We start from the raw sequence: 16,582 nt of genomic DNA, 5'->3' as shown, positions 1-16,582 counted from the left end.
AAACGAACAAATGGACAAATGAACAAATGAACAAATTAACAAATGAACAAATTAACAAATGAACAAATGAACAAATGAACAAATGAACAAATGAACAAATGAACAAATTAACAAATGAACGAATGAACGAATGAACGAATGAACAAATGAACAAATGAACAAATGAACAAATGAACCAATGAGCAAATGAACGAATGAACGAATGAACAAATGAACAAATGAACAAATGAACAAATGAACAAATGAACTAAGGAACAAATGAACAAAAAAAGAAATGAACAAATGAATAAATAAAGAAATGAACAAATGGACAAATCAACAAATTTACAAATGATCATTTGAACAAATGAACAAATGAACAAATGAACAAATGAGCAAACGAACAAATGAAGAAATGAGCGAATAGACAAATGAACGAAAGAACAAATGAACAAATGAACAAATGAACAAATGAACAAATGAACAAATGAACAAATGAACAAATGAACAAGTGAACGAATGAACAAATGAACAAATGAACAAATGAACAAATGAACAAATGAACAAATGAACAAATGAACAAATGAACAAATGAACAAATGAACAAATGAACAAATAAACAAATGAACAAATGAACAAATGAACAAATGAACAAATGAACAAATGAACAAATGAACAAATGAGCAAATGTACAAATGAACAAATGAACAATTGAAGAAATGAAGAAATGAACAAATGAACAAATGAACAAATGAACAAATGGACAAATGAACAAATGAACGAATGAACAAATGGATAAATGAACAAATGAACAAATGAACAAATGAGCAAACGAACAAATGAACAAATGAGCGAATAGAGAAATAAACGAATGAACAAATAAACAAATGAGCGAATAGACAAATGAACAAATGAACAAATGAACAATTGAACAAATGAACAAATGAACAAATGAACAAATGAACAAATGAACAAATAAACAAATGAACAAATGAACCAATGGACAGATGAGCAAATGAACAAATGAACAAATGAACACATGAGCAAACGAACAAATGAAAAAATGAGCGAATAGAAAAATGAACGAATGAACAAATGAACAAATGAACAAATGAACAAATGAACGAATGAACGAATGAACAAATGAACAAATGGACAAATCAACAAATTTACAAATGATCATTTGAACAAATGAACAAATGAACAAATGAACAAATGAGCAAACGAACAAATGAAGAAATGAGCGAATAGACAAATGAACGAAAGAACAAATGAACAAATGAACAAATGAACAAGTGAACAAATGAACAAATGAACAAATGAACGAATGAACAAATGAACAAATGAACAAATGTTCAAATGAACAAATGAACAATTGAAGAAATGAAAAAATGAACAAATGAACAAATGAACAAATGAACAAATGGACAAATGAACAAATGAACGAATGAACAAATGGATAAATGAACAAATGAACAAATGAACAAATGAGCAAACGAACAAATGAACAAATGAGCGAATAGAGAAATGAACGAATGAACAAATAAACAAATGAGCGAATAGACAAATGAACAAATGAACAAATGAACAATTGAACAAATGAACAAATGAACAAATGAACAAATGAACAAATGAACAAATGAACAAATAAACAAATGACCAAATGAACAAATGAACAAATGAACAAATAAACAAATGGACAAATGAACAAATGAACAAATGAACAAATGAACAAATGAACAAATTTACAAATGAACAAATGAACACATGAACAAATGAAAAAATGAACAAATGAACAAATTAACAAATGAACAAATGAACAAATGAACAAATGAACAAATTAACAAATTAACGAATGAACGAATGAACGAATGAACGAATGAACGAATGAACGAATGAACGAATGAACAAATGAACAAATGAACAAATGGTCAAATGAACAAATGAACAAATGAACAAATGAACAAATGAACAAATGAACAAATGTACAAATGAACAAATGAACAAAGTGAACAAATGAACAAATGAACAAATGAACAAATGAACACATGAGCAAACGAACAAATGAAAAAATGAGCGAATAGAAAAATGAACGAATGAACAAATGAACAAATGAACAAATGAACAAATGAACAAATGAACAAATGAACGAATGAACGAATGAACAAATGAACAAATGAACAATTGAACAAATGAACAAATGAACAAATGAACAAATGAACAAATGAACAAATAAACAAATGAACAAATGAACAAATGGACAGATGAGCAAATGAACAAATGAACAAATGAACAAATAAACAAATGGTCGAATAATCATTTGAACGATTGAACAAACGAACAAATGAACAAGTTAACAAACGAACAAATGGACAAGTGAACAAATGAACAAATGAACAAATGAACAAATGAGCAAATGAACAAATGAACAAATGAACAAATGAACAAATGAAAAAAATGAACGAATGAACAAATGACCAAATGAACAAATGAGCGAATAGACAATGGAACGAATGAAGAATTGAAGAAATGAACAAAAGAACAAATGAACAAATGTACAAATGAACAAATGAACAAATGAACAAATGAACAAATGAACAAATGAACAAATGAACAAATGAACAAATGAACACATGAGCAAACGAACAAATGAAAAAATGAGCGAATAGAAAAATGAACGAATGAACAAATGAACAAATGAACAAATGAACAAATGAACGAATGAACGAATGAACAAATGAACAAATGGACAAATCAACAAATTTACAAATGATCATTTGTACAAATGAACAAATGAACAAATGAACAAATGAGCAAACGAACAAATGAAGAAATGAGCGAATAGACAAATGAACGAAAGAACAAATGAACAAATGAACAAATGAACAAGTGAACAAATGAACAAATGAACAAATGAACAAATGAACGAATGAACAAATGGATAAATGAACAAATGAACAAATGAACAAATGAGCAAACGAACAAATGAACAAATGAGCGAATAGAGAAATGAACGAATGAACAAATAAACAAATGAGCGAATAGACAAATGAACAATTGAACAAATGAACAAATGAACAAATGAACAAATGAACAAATGAACAAATGAACAAATAAACAAATGAACAAATGAACAAATGGACAGATGAGCAAATGAACAAATGAACAAATGAACAAATGAACAAATGAACAAATGAACAAATGAACAAATAAACAAATGACCAAATGAACAAATGAACAAATAAACAAATGGACAAATGAACAAATGAACAAATGAACAAGTGAACAAATGAACAAATGAACAAATGAACAAATGAACAAATAAACAAATGACCAAATGAACAAATGAACAAATAAACAAATGGACAAATGAACAAATGAACAAATGAACAAATGAACAAATGAACAAATGAACAAATGTACAAATGAACAAATGAACAAATGAACAAATGAACAAATGAACAAATGAACAAATGAACAAATGAACAAGTGAACAAATGAACAAATGAGCAAACGAACAAATGAAGAAATGAGCGAATAGACAAATGAACGAAAGAACAAATAAACAAATGAGCGCATAGACAAATGAACGAATGAACAAATGAACAAATGAACAAATGAACAAATGAACAAATGAACAAATGAACAAATGAACAAATGAACAAATGAACAAATGAACAAATGAACAAATAAACAAATGACCAAATGAACAAATGAACAAATAAACAAATGGACAAATGAACAAATGAACAAATGAACAAATGAACAAATGTACAAATGAACAAATGAACAAATGAACAAATGAACAAATGAACAAATGAACAAATGAACAAGTGAACAAATGAACAAATGAACGAATGAACAAATGAACAAATGAACGAATGAACAAATGAACAAATGAGCGAATAGACAATGGAACGAATGAAGAATTGAAGAAACGAACGAATGAACAAATGAACAAATGAACAAATGAACAAATGAACAAATGAACAAATAAACAAATGAACAAATGAACCAATGGACAGATGAGCAAATGAACAAATGAACAAATGAACACATGAGCAAACGAACAAATGAAAAAATGAGCGAATAGAAAAATGAACGAATGAACAAATGAACAAATGAACAAATGAACAAATGAACGAATGAACGAATGAACAAATGAACAAATGGACAAATCAACAAATTTACAAATGATCATTTGAACAAATGAACAAATGAACAAATGAACAAATGAGCAAACGAACAAATGAAGAAATGAGCGAATAGACAAATGAACGAAAGAACAAATGAACAAATGAACAAATGAACAAGTGAACAAATGAACAAATGAACAAATGAACGAATGAACAAATGAACAAATGAACAAATGTTCAAATGAACAAATGAACAATTGAAGAAATGAAAAAATGAACAAATGAACAAATGAACAAATGAACAAATGGACAAATGAACAAATGAACGAATGAACAAATGGATAAATGAACAAATGAACAAATGAACAAATGAGCAAACGAACAAATGAACAAATGAGCGAATAGAGAAATGAACGAATGAACAAATAAACAAATGAGCGAATAGACAAATGAACAAATGAACAAATGAACAATTGAACAAATGAACAAATGAACAAATGAACAAATGAACAAATGAACAAATGAACAAATAAACAAATGACCAAATGAACAAATGAACAAATGAACAAATAAACAAATGGACAAATGAACAAATGAACAAATGAACAAATGAACAAATGAACAAATTTACAAATGAACAAATGAACACATGAACAAATGAAAAAATGAACAAATGAACAAATTAACAAATGAACAAATGAACAAATGAACAAATGAACAAATTAACAAATTAACGAATGAACGAATGAACGAATGAACGAATGAACGAATGAACGAATGAACAAATGAACAAATGAACAAATGGTCAAATGAACAAATGAACAAATGAACAAATGAACAAATGAACAAATGAACAAATGTACAAATGAACAAATGAACAAAGTGAACAAATGAACAAATGAACAAATGAACAAATGAACACATGAGCAAACGAACAAATGAAAAAATGAGCGAATAGAAAAATGAACGAATGAACAAATGAACAAATGAACAAATGAACAAATGAACAAATGAACGAATGAACGAATGAACAAATGAACAAATGAACAATTGAACAAATGAACAAATGAACAAATGAACAAATGAACAAATGAACAAATAAACAAATGAACAAATGAACAAATGGACAGATGAGCAAATGAACAAATGAACAAATGAACAAATAAACAAATGGTCGAATAATCATTTGAACGATTGAACAAACGAACAAATGAACAAGTTAACAAACGAACAAATGGACAAGTGAACAAATGAACAAATGAACAAATGAACAAATGAGCAAATGAACAAATGAACAAATGAACAAATGAACAAATGAAAAAAATGAACGAATGAACAAATGACCAAATGAACAAATGAGCGAATAGACAATGGAACGAATGAAGAATTGAAGAAATGAACAAAAGAACAAATGAACAAATGTACAAATGAACAAATGAACAAATGAACAAATGAACAAATGAACAAATGAACAAATGAACAAATGAACAAATGAACAAATGAACACATGAGCAAACGAACAAATGAAAAAATGAGCGAATAGAAAAATGAACGAATGAACAAATGAACAAATGAACAAATGAACAAATGAACGAATGAACGAATGAACAAATGAACAAATGGACAAATCAACAAATTTACAAATGATCATTTGTACAAATGAACAAATGAACAAATGAACAAATGAGCAAACGAACAAATGAAGAAATGAGCGAATAGACAAATGAACGAAAGAACAAATGAACAAATGAACAAATGAACAAGTGAACAAATGAACAAATGAACAAATGAACAAATGAACGAATGAACAAATGGATAAATGAACAAATGAACAAATGAACAAATGAGCAAACGAACAAATGAACAAATGAGCGAATAGAGAAATGAACGAATGAACAAATAAACAAATGAGCGAATAGACAAATGAACAATTGAACAAATGAACAAATGAACAAATGAACAAATGAACAAATGAACAAATGAACAAATAAACAAATGAACAAATGAACAAATGGACAGATGAGCAAATGAACAAATGAACAAATGAACAAATGAACAAATGAACAAATGAACAAATGAACAAATAAACAAATGACCAAATGAACAAATGAACAAATAAACAAATGGACAAATGAACAAATGAACAAATGAACAAGTGAACAAATGAACAAATGAACAAATGAACAAATGAACAAATAAACAAATGACCAAATGAACAAATGAACAAATAAACAAATGGACAAATGAACAAATGAACAAATGAACAAATGAACAAATGAACAAATGAACAAATGTACAAATGAACAAATGAACAAATGAACAAATGAACAAATGAACAAATGAACAAATGAACAAATGAACAAGTGAACAAATGAACAAATGAGCAAACGAACAAATGAAGAAATGAGCGAATAGACAAATGAACGAAAGAACAAATAAACAAATGAGCGCATAGACAAATGAACGAATGAACAAATGAACAAATGAACAAATGAACAAATGAACAAATGAACAAATGAACAAATGAACAAATGAACAAATGAACAAATGAACAAATGAACAAATAAACAAATGAACAAATGAACCAATGGACAGATGAGCAAATGAACAAATGAACAAATGAACACATGAGCAAACGAACAAATGAAAAAATGAGCGAATAGAAAAATGAACGAATGAACAAATGAACAAATGAACAAATGAACAAATGAACGAATGAACGAATGAACAAATGAACAAATGGACAAATCAACAAATTTACAAATGATCATTTGAACAAATGAACAAATGAACAAATGAACAAATGAGCAAACGAACAAATGAAGAAATGAGCGAATAGACAAATGAACGAAAGAACAAATGAACAAATGAACAAATGAACAAGTGAACAAATGAACAAATGAACAAATGAACGAATGAACAAATGAACAAATGAACAAATGTTCAAATGAACAAATGAACAATTGAAGAAATGAAAAAATGAACAAATGAACAAATGAACAAATGAACAAATGGACAAATGAACAAATGAACGAATGAACAAATGGATAAATGAACAAATGAACAAATGAACAAATGAGCAAACGAACAAATGAACAAATGAGCGAATAGAGAAATGAACGAATGAACAAATAAACAAATGAGCGAATAGACAAATGAACAAATGAACAAATGAACAATTGAACAAATGAACAAATGAACAAATGAACAAATGAACAAATGAACAAATGAACAAATAAACAAATGACCAAATGAACAAATGAACAAATGAACAAATAAACAAATGGACAAATGAACAAATGAACAAATGAACAAATGAACAAATGAACAAATTTACAAATGAACAAATGAACACATGAACAAATGAAAAAATGAACAAATGAACAAATTAACAAATGAACAAATGAACAAATGAACAAATGAACAAATTAACAAATTAACGAATGAACGAATGAACGAATGAACGAATGAACGAATGAACGAATGAACAAATGAACAAATGAACAAATGGTCAAATGAACAAATGAACAAATGAACAAATGAACAAATGAACAAATGAACAAATGTACAAATGAACAAATGAACAAAGTGAACAAATGAACAAATGAACAAATGAACAAATGAACACATGAGCAAACGAACAAATGAAAAAATGAGCGAATAGAAAAATGAACGAATGAACAAATGAACAAATGAACAAATGAACAAATGAACAAATGAACGAATGAACGAATGAACAAATGAACAAATGAACAATTGAACAAATGAACAAATGAACAAATGAACAAATGAACAAATGAACAAATAAACAAATGAACAAATGAACAAATGGACAGATGAGCAAATGAACAAATGAACAAATGAACAAATAAACAAATGGTCGAATAATCATTTGAACGATTGAACAAACGAACAAATGAACAAGTTAACAAACGAACAAATGGACAAGTGAACAAATGAACAAATGAACAAATGAACAAATGAGCAAATGAACAAATGAACAAATGAACAAATGAACAAATGAAAAAAATGAACGAATGAACAAATGACCAAATGAACAAATGAGCGAATAGACAATGGAACGAATGAAGAATTGAAGAAATGAACAAAAGAACAAATGAACAAATGTACAAATGAACAAATGAACAAATGAACAAATGAACAAATGAACAAATGAACAAATGAACAAATGAACAAATGAACACATGAGCAAACGAACAAATGAAAAAATGAGCGAATAGAAAAATGAACGAATGAACAAATGAACAAATGAACAAATGAACAAATGAACGAATGAACGAATGAACAAATGAACAAATGGACAAATCAACAAATTTACAAATGATCATTTGTACAAATGAACAAATGAACAAATGAACAAATGAGCAAACGAACAAATGAAGAAATGAGCGAATAGACAAATGAACGAAAGAACAAATGAACAAATGAACAAATGAACAAGTGAACAAATGAACAAATGAACAAATGAACAAATGAACGAATGAACAAATGGATAAATGAACAAATGAACAAATGAACAAATGAGCAAACGAACAAATGAACAAATGAGCGAATAGAGAAATGAACGAATGAACAAATAAACAAATGAGCGAATAGACAAATGAACAATTGAACAAATGAACAAATGAACAAATGAACAAATGAACAAATGAACAAATGAACAAATAAACAAATGAACAAATGATCAAATGGACAGATGAGCAAATGAACAAATGAACAAATGAACAAATGAACAAATGAACAAATGAACAAATGAACAAATAAACAAATGACCAAATGAACAAATGAACAAATAAACAAATGGACAAATGAACAAATGAACAAATGAACAAGTGAACAAATGAACAAATGAACAAATGAACAAATGAACAAATAAACAAATGACCAAATGAACAAATGAACAAATAAACAAATGGACAAATGAACAAATGAACAAATGAACAAATGAACAAATGAACAAATGAACAAATGTACAAATGAACAAATGAACAAATGAACAAATGAACAAATGAACAAATGAACAAATGAACAAATGAACAAGTGAACAAATGAACAAATGAGCAAACGAACAAATGAAGAAATGAGCGAATAGACAAATGAACGAAAGAACAAATAAACAAATGAGCGCATAGACAAATGAACGAATGATCAAATGAACAAATGAACAAATGAACAAATGAACAAATGAACAAATGAACAAATGAACAAATGAACAAATGAACAAATGAACAAATAAACAAATGACCAAATGAACAAATGAACAAATAAACAAATGGACAAATGAACAAATGAACAAATGAACAAATGAACAAATGTACAAATGAACAAATGAACAAATGAACAAATGAACAAATGAACAAATGAACAAATGAACAAGTGAACAAATGAACAAATGAACGAATGAACAAATGAACAAATGAACGAATGAACAAATGAACAAATGAGCGAATAGACAATGGAACGAATGAAGAATTGAAGAAACGAACGAATGAACAAATGAACAAATGAACAAATGAACAAATGAACAAATGAACAAATGAACAAATGAACAAATGAACAAATGAACAAATGAACAAACGAACAAATGAACAAATGAACAAATGAACAAATGAATAAATGAACAAATGAACAAGTGAACAAATGAACAAATGAACAAATGAACAAATGAACAAATGAAAAAAATGAACAAATAAACAAATGAACAAACGAACAAATGAACAAATGAACAAACGAATAAATGAACAAATGAACAAATGAACAAATGAACAGATGATCAAGTAAAGAAATGAACAAATGAACTAATAAAGAAATGAACAAATGTACAAATGGACAAATGAACAAATGAACAAATGAACAAATGAACAAATGAACAAATGAACAAATGAACAAATGAACAAATGAACAAATGAACAAATGAACAAATGAACAGATGAACAAATGAACAAATGAACAAATGAGCGAATAGACAAATGAACGAAAGAACAAATAAACAAATGAGCGCATAGACAAATGAACGAATGAACAAATGAACAAATGAACAAATGAACAAATGAACAAATGAACAAATGAACAAATGAACAAATGAACAAATAAACAAATGGACAAATGAACAAATGAACAAATGAACAAATGAACAAATGAACAAATGAACAAATGTACAAATGAACAAATGAACAAATGAACAAATGAACAAATGAACAAATGAACAAATGAACAAATGAACAAGTGAACAAATGAACAAATGAACAAATGAACAAATGAACAAATAAACAAATGACCAAATGAACAAATGAACAAATAAACAAATGGACAAATGAACAAATGAACAAATGAACAAATGAACAAATGAACAAATGAACAAATGTACAAATGAACAAATGAACAAATGAACAAATGAACAAATGAACAAATGAACAAATGAACAAATGAACAAGTGAACAAATGAACAAGTGAGCAAACGAACAAATGAAGAAATGAGCGAATAGACAAATGAACGAAAGAACAAATAAACAAATGAGCGCATAGACAAATGAACGAATGAACAAATGAACAAATGAACAAATGAACAAATGAACAAATGAACAAATGAACAAATGAACAAATGAACAAATGAACAAATGAACAAATGAACAAATGAACAAATAAACAAATGACCAAATGAACAAATGAACAAATAAACAAATGGACAAATGAACAAATGAACAAATGAACAAATGAACAAATGAACAAATGAACAAATGTACAAATGAACAAATGAACAAATGAACAAATGAACAAATGAACAAATGAACAAATGAACAAGTGAACAAATGAACAAATGAACGAATGAACAAATGAACAAATGAACGAATGAACAAATGAACAAATGAGCGAATAGACAATGGAACGAATGAAGAATTGAAGAAACGAACGAATGAACAAATGAACAAATGAACAAATGAACAAATGAACAAACGAACAAATGAACAAATGAACAAATGAACAAATGAACAAATGAATAAATGAACAAATGAACAAGTGAACAAATGAACAAATGAACAAATGAACAAATGAACAAATGAACAAATGAACAAATAAACAAATGAACAAACGAACAAATGAACAAATGAACAAACGAACAAATGAACAAATGAACAAATGAACAAATGAACAGATGATCAAGTAAAGAAATGAACAAATGAACTAATAAAGAAATGAACAAATGTACAAATGGACAAATGAACAAATGAACAAATGAACAAATGAACAAATGAACAAATGAACAAATGAACAAATGAACAAATGAACAAATGAACAAATGAACAAATGAACAGATGAACAAATGAACAAATGAACAAATGAACAAATGAACAAATGAGCGAATAGACAAATGAACGAAAGAACAAATAAACAAATGAGCGCATAGACAAATGAACGAATGAACAAATGAACAAATGAACAAATGAACAAATGAACAAATGAACAAATGAACAAATGAACAAATTAACAAATGAACAAATAAACAAATGACCAAAAGAACAAATGAACAAATAAACAAATGGACAAATGAACAAATGAACAAATGAACAAATGAACAAATGAACAAATTTACAAATGAACAAACGAACAAACGAACAAATGGACAAACGAACAAATGAACAAATGAACAAATGAACAAATGAACAAATGAACAAATGAGCGAATAGACAAATGAACGAATGAACAAATGAACGAATGAACAAATTAACAAATGAACAAATGAACGAATGAACGAATGAACAAATGAACTAATGAACAAATGAACAAATGAACAAATGAACAAACGAACAAATGAACAAATGAACAAATGAACAAATGAATAAATGAACAAATGAACAAGTGAACAAATGAACAAATGAACAAATGAACAAATGAGCGAATAGACAATGGAACGAATGAAGAATTGAAGAAATGAACGAATGAACAAATGAACAAATGAACAAATGAACAAATGAACAAATGAACAAATGAACAAATGAACAAATGAGCAAACGAACAAATGAAGAAATGAGCGAATAGACAAATGAACGAAAGAACAAATAAACAAATGAGCGCATAGACAAATGAACGAATGAACAAATGAACAAATGAACAAATGAACAAATGAACAAATGAACAAATGAACAAATGAACAAATGAACAAATGAACAAATGAACAAATGAACAAATGAACAAATGAACAAATAAACAAATGACCAAATGAACAAATGAACAAATAAACAAATGGACAAATGAACAAATGAACAAATGAACAAATGAACTAATGAACAAATGAACAAATGTACAAATGAACAAATGAACAAATGAACAAATGAACAAATGAACAAATGAACAAATGAACAAATGAACAAATGAACAAATGAACAAGTGAACAAATGAACAAATGAACGAATGAACAAATGAACAAATGAACGAATGAACAAATGAACAAATGAGCGAATAGACAATGGAACGAATGAAGAATTGAAGAAACGAACGAATGAACAAATGAACAAATGAACAAATGAACAAATGAACAAATGAACAAATGAACAAACGAACAAATGAACAAATGAACAAATGAACAAATGAATAAATGAACAAATGAACAAGTGAACAAATGAACAAATGAACAAATGAACAAATGAACAAATGAACAAATGAACAAATAAACAAATGAACAAACGAACAAATGAACAAATGAACAAACGAACAAATGAACAAATGAACAAATGAACAAATGAACAAATGAACAAATGAACAGATGATCAATTAAAGAAATGAACAAATGAACTAATAAAGAAATGAACAAATGTACAAATGGACAAATGAACAAATGAACAAATGAACAAATGAACAAATGAACAAATGAACAAATGAACAAATGAACAAATGAACAAATGAACAAATGAACAAATGAACAAATGAACAAATGAACAAATGAACAAATGAACAAATGAACAGATGAACAAATGAACAAATGAACAAATGAACAAATGAGCGAATAGACAAATGAACGAAAGAACAAATAAACAAATGAGCGCATAGACAAATGAACGAATGAACAAATGAACAAATGAACAAATGAACAAATGAACAAATGAACAAATGAACAAATGAACAAATGAACAAATGAACAAATGAACAAATTAACAAATGAACAAATAAACAAATGACCAAAAGAACAAATGAACAAATAAACAAATGGACAAATGAACAAATGAACAAATGAACATATGAACAAATGAACAAATGAACAAATTTACAAATGAACAAACGAACAAACGAACAAATGGACAAACGAACAAATGAACAAATGAACAAATGAACAAATGAACAAATGAACAAATGAGCGAATAGACAAATGAACGAATGAACAAATGAACGAATGAACAAATTAACAAATGAACAAATGAACGAATGAACGAATGAACAAATGAACTAATGAACAAATGAACAAATGAACAAATGAACAAATGAGCGAATAGACAATGGAACGAATGAAGAATTGAAGAAATGAACGAATGAACAAATGAACAAATGAACAAATGAACAAATGAACAAATGAACAAATGAACAAATGAACAAATGAACAAATGAGCAAACGAACAAATGAAGAAATGAGCGAATAGACAAATGAACGAAAGAACAAATAAACAAATGAGCGCATAGACAAATGAACGAATGAACAAATGAACAAATGAACAAATGAACAAATGAACAAATGACCAAATGAACAAATGAACAAATGAACAAATGAACAAATGAACAAATGAACAAATAAACAAATGACCAAATGAACAAATGAACAAATAAACAAATGGACAAATGAACAAATGAACAAATGAACAAATGAACAAATGAACAAATTTACAAATGAACAAATGAACACATGAACAAATGAAAAAATGAACAAATGAACAAATTAACAAATGAACAAATGAACAAATGAACAAATGAACAAATTAACAAATTAACGAATGAACGAATGAACGAATGAACGAATGAACGAATGAACAAATGAACAAATGAACAAATGGTCAAATGAACAAATGAACAAATGAACAAATGAACAAATGAACAAATGAACAAATGTACAAATGAACAAATGAACAAAGTGAACAAATGAACAAATGAACAAATGAACAAATGAACACATGAGCAAACGAACAAATGAAAAAATGAGCGAATAGAAAAATGAACGAATGAACAAATGAACAAATGAACAAATGAACAAATGAACAAATGAACAAATGAACAAATGAACGAATGAACGAATGAACAAATGAACAAATGAACAATTGAACAAATGAACAAATGAACAAATGAACAAATGAACAAATGAACAAATAAACAAATGAACAAATGAACAAATGGACAGATGAGCAAATGAACAAATGAACAAATGAACAAATAAACAAATGGTCGAATAATCATTTGAACGATTGAACAAACGAACAAATGAACAAGTGAACAAACGAACAAATGGACAAGTGAACAAATGAACAAATGAACAAATGAACAAATGAGCAAATGAACAAATGAACAAATGAACAAATGAACAAATGAACAAATGAAAAAAATGAACGAATGACCAAATGACCAAATGAACAAATGAGCGAATAGACAATGGAACGAATGAAGAATTGAAGAAATGAACAAAAGAACAAATGAACAAATGTACAAATGAACAAATGAACAAATGAACAAATGAACAAATGAACAAATGAACAAATGAACAAATGAACAAATGAACAAATGAACAAATGAACAAATGAACACATGAGCAAACGAACAAATGAAAAATGTGCGAATAGAAAAATGAACGAATGAACAAATGAACAAATGAACAAATGAACAAATGAACGAATGAACGAATGAACAAATGAACAAATGGACAAATCAACAAATTTACAAATGATCATTTGAACAAATGAACAAATGAACAAATGAACAAATGAGCAAACGAACAAATGAAGAAATGAGCGAATAGACAAATGAACGAAAGAACAAATGAACAAATGAACAAATGAACAAGTGAACAAATGAACAAATGAACAAATGAACAAATGAACAAATGAACGAATGAACAAATGGATAAATGAACAAATGAACAAATGAACAAATGAGCAAACGAACAAATGAACAAATGAGCGAATAGAGAAATGAACGAATGAACAAATAAACAAATGAGCGAATAGACAAATGAACAAATGAACAAATGAACAATTGAACAAATGAACAAATGAACAAATGAACAAATGAACAAATGAACAAATGAACAAATGAACAAATGAACAAATGAACAAATGAACAAATAAACAAATGAACAAATGAACAAATGGACAGATGAGCAAATGAACAAATGAACAAATGAACAAATGAACAAATGGTCGAATAATCATTTGAACGATTGAACAAACGAACAAATGAACAAGTGAACATACGAACAAATGGACAAGTGAACAAATGAACAAATGAACAAATGAACAAATGAGCAAATGAACAAATGAACAAATGAACAAATGAACAAATGAACAAATGAACAAATGAAAAAATGAACGAATGAACAAATGACCAAATGAACAAATGAGCGAATAGACAATGGAACGAATGAAGAATTGAAGACATGAACAAAAGAACAAATGAACAAATGTACAAATGAAGAAATGAACAAATGAACAAATAAACAAATGAACAAATGAACAAATGAACAAATGAACGAATGAACAAATGAACAAATGAACAAATGAACAAATGAACAAACGAACAAACGAACAAATGAACGAATGAACAAATGAACAAATGAACAAATGAACAAATGAACAAATGAACAAACGAACAAACGAACAAATGAACAAATTAACAAATGAACAAATGAACAAATGAACAAATGAACAAATGAACAAATGAACAAATGAACAAATGAGCAAGTGAACAAATGAACAAATGAACAAATGAACGAATGAACAAATGAGCGAATAGACAAATGAACAAATGAACAAATGAACAAATGAACAAATGAACAAAAGAACAAATGAACAAATGAACAAATGAACAAATCAGCAAATGAACAAATGAACAGATGAACAAGTAAAGAAATGAACAAATGAACAAATAAAGAAATGAACAAATGAACAAATGGACCAATGAACAAAAGAACAAATGAACAAATGAACAAATGAACAAATGAACAAATGAACAAATGACCAAAAGGAACAAATGAAGAAACGAACAAACGAACAAACGAACAAACGAACAAACGAACAAACGAACAAACGAACAAACGAACAAACGAACAAACGAACAAACGAACAAACGAACAAACGAACAAACGAACAAACGAACAAACGAACAAACGAACAAACGAACAAACGAACAAACGAACAAACGAACAAACGAACAAACGAACAAACGAACAAACGAACAAACGAACAAACGAACAAACG

This window comes from Megalopta genalis, unplaced genomic scaffold (genome assembly GCF_051020955.1).
Source record: "Megalopta genalis isolate 19385.01 unplaced genomic scaffold, iyMegGena1_principal scaffold0030, whole genome shotgun sequence".
In the NCBI taxonomy this organism is placed as follows: Eukaryota; Metazoa; Arthropoda; class Insecta; order Hymenoptera; family Halictidae; genus Megalopta; species Megalopta genalis.
This window is presented reverse-complemented; position numbering follows the sequence as displayed.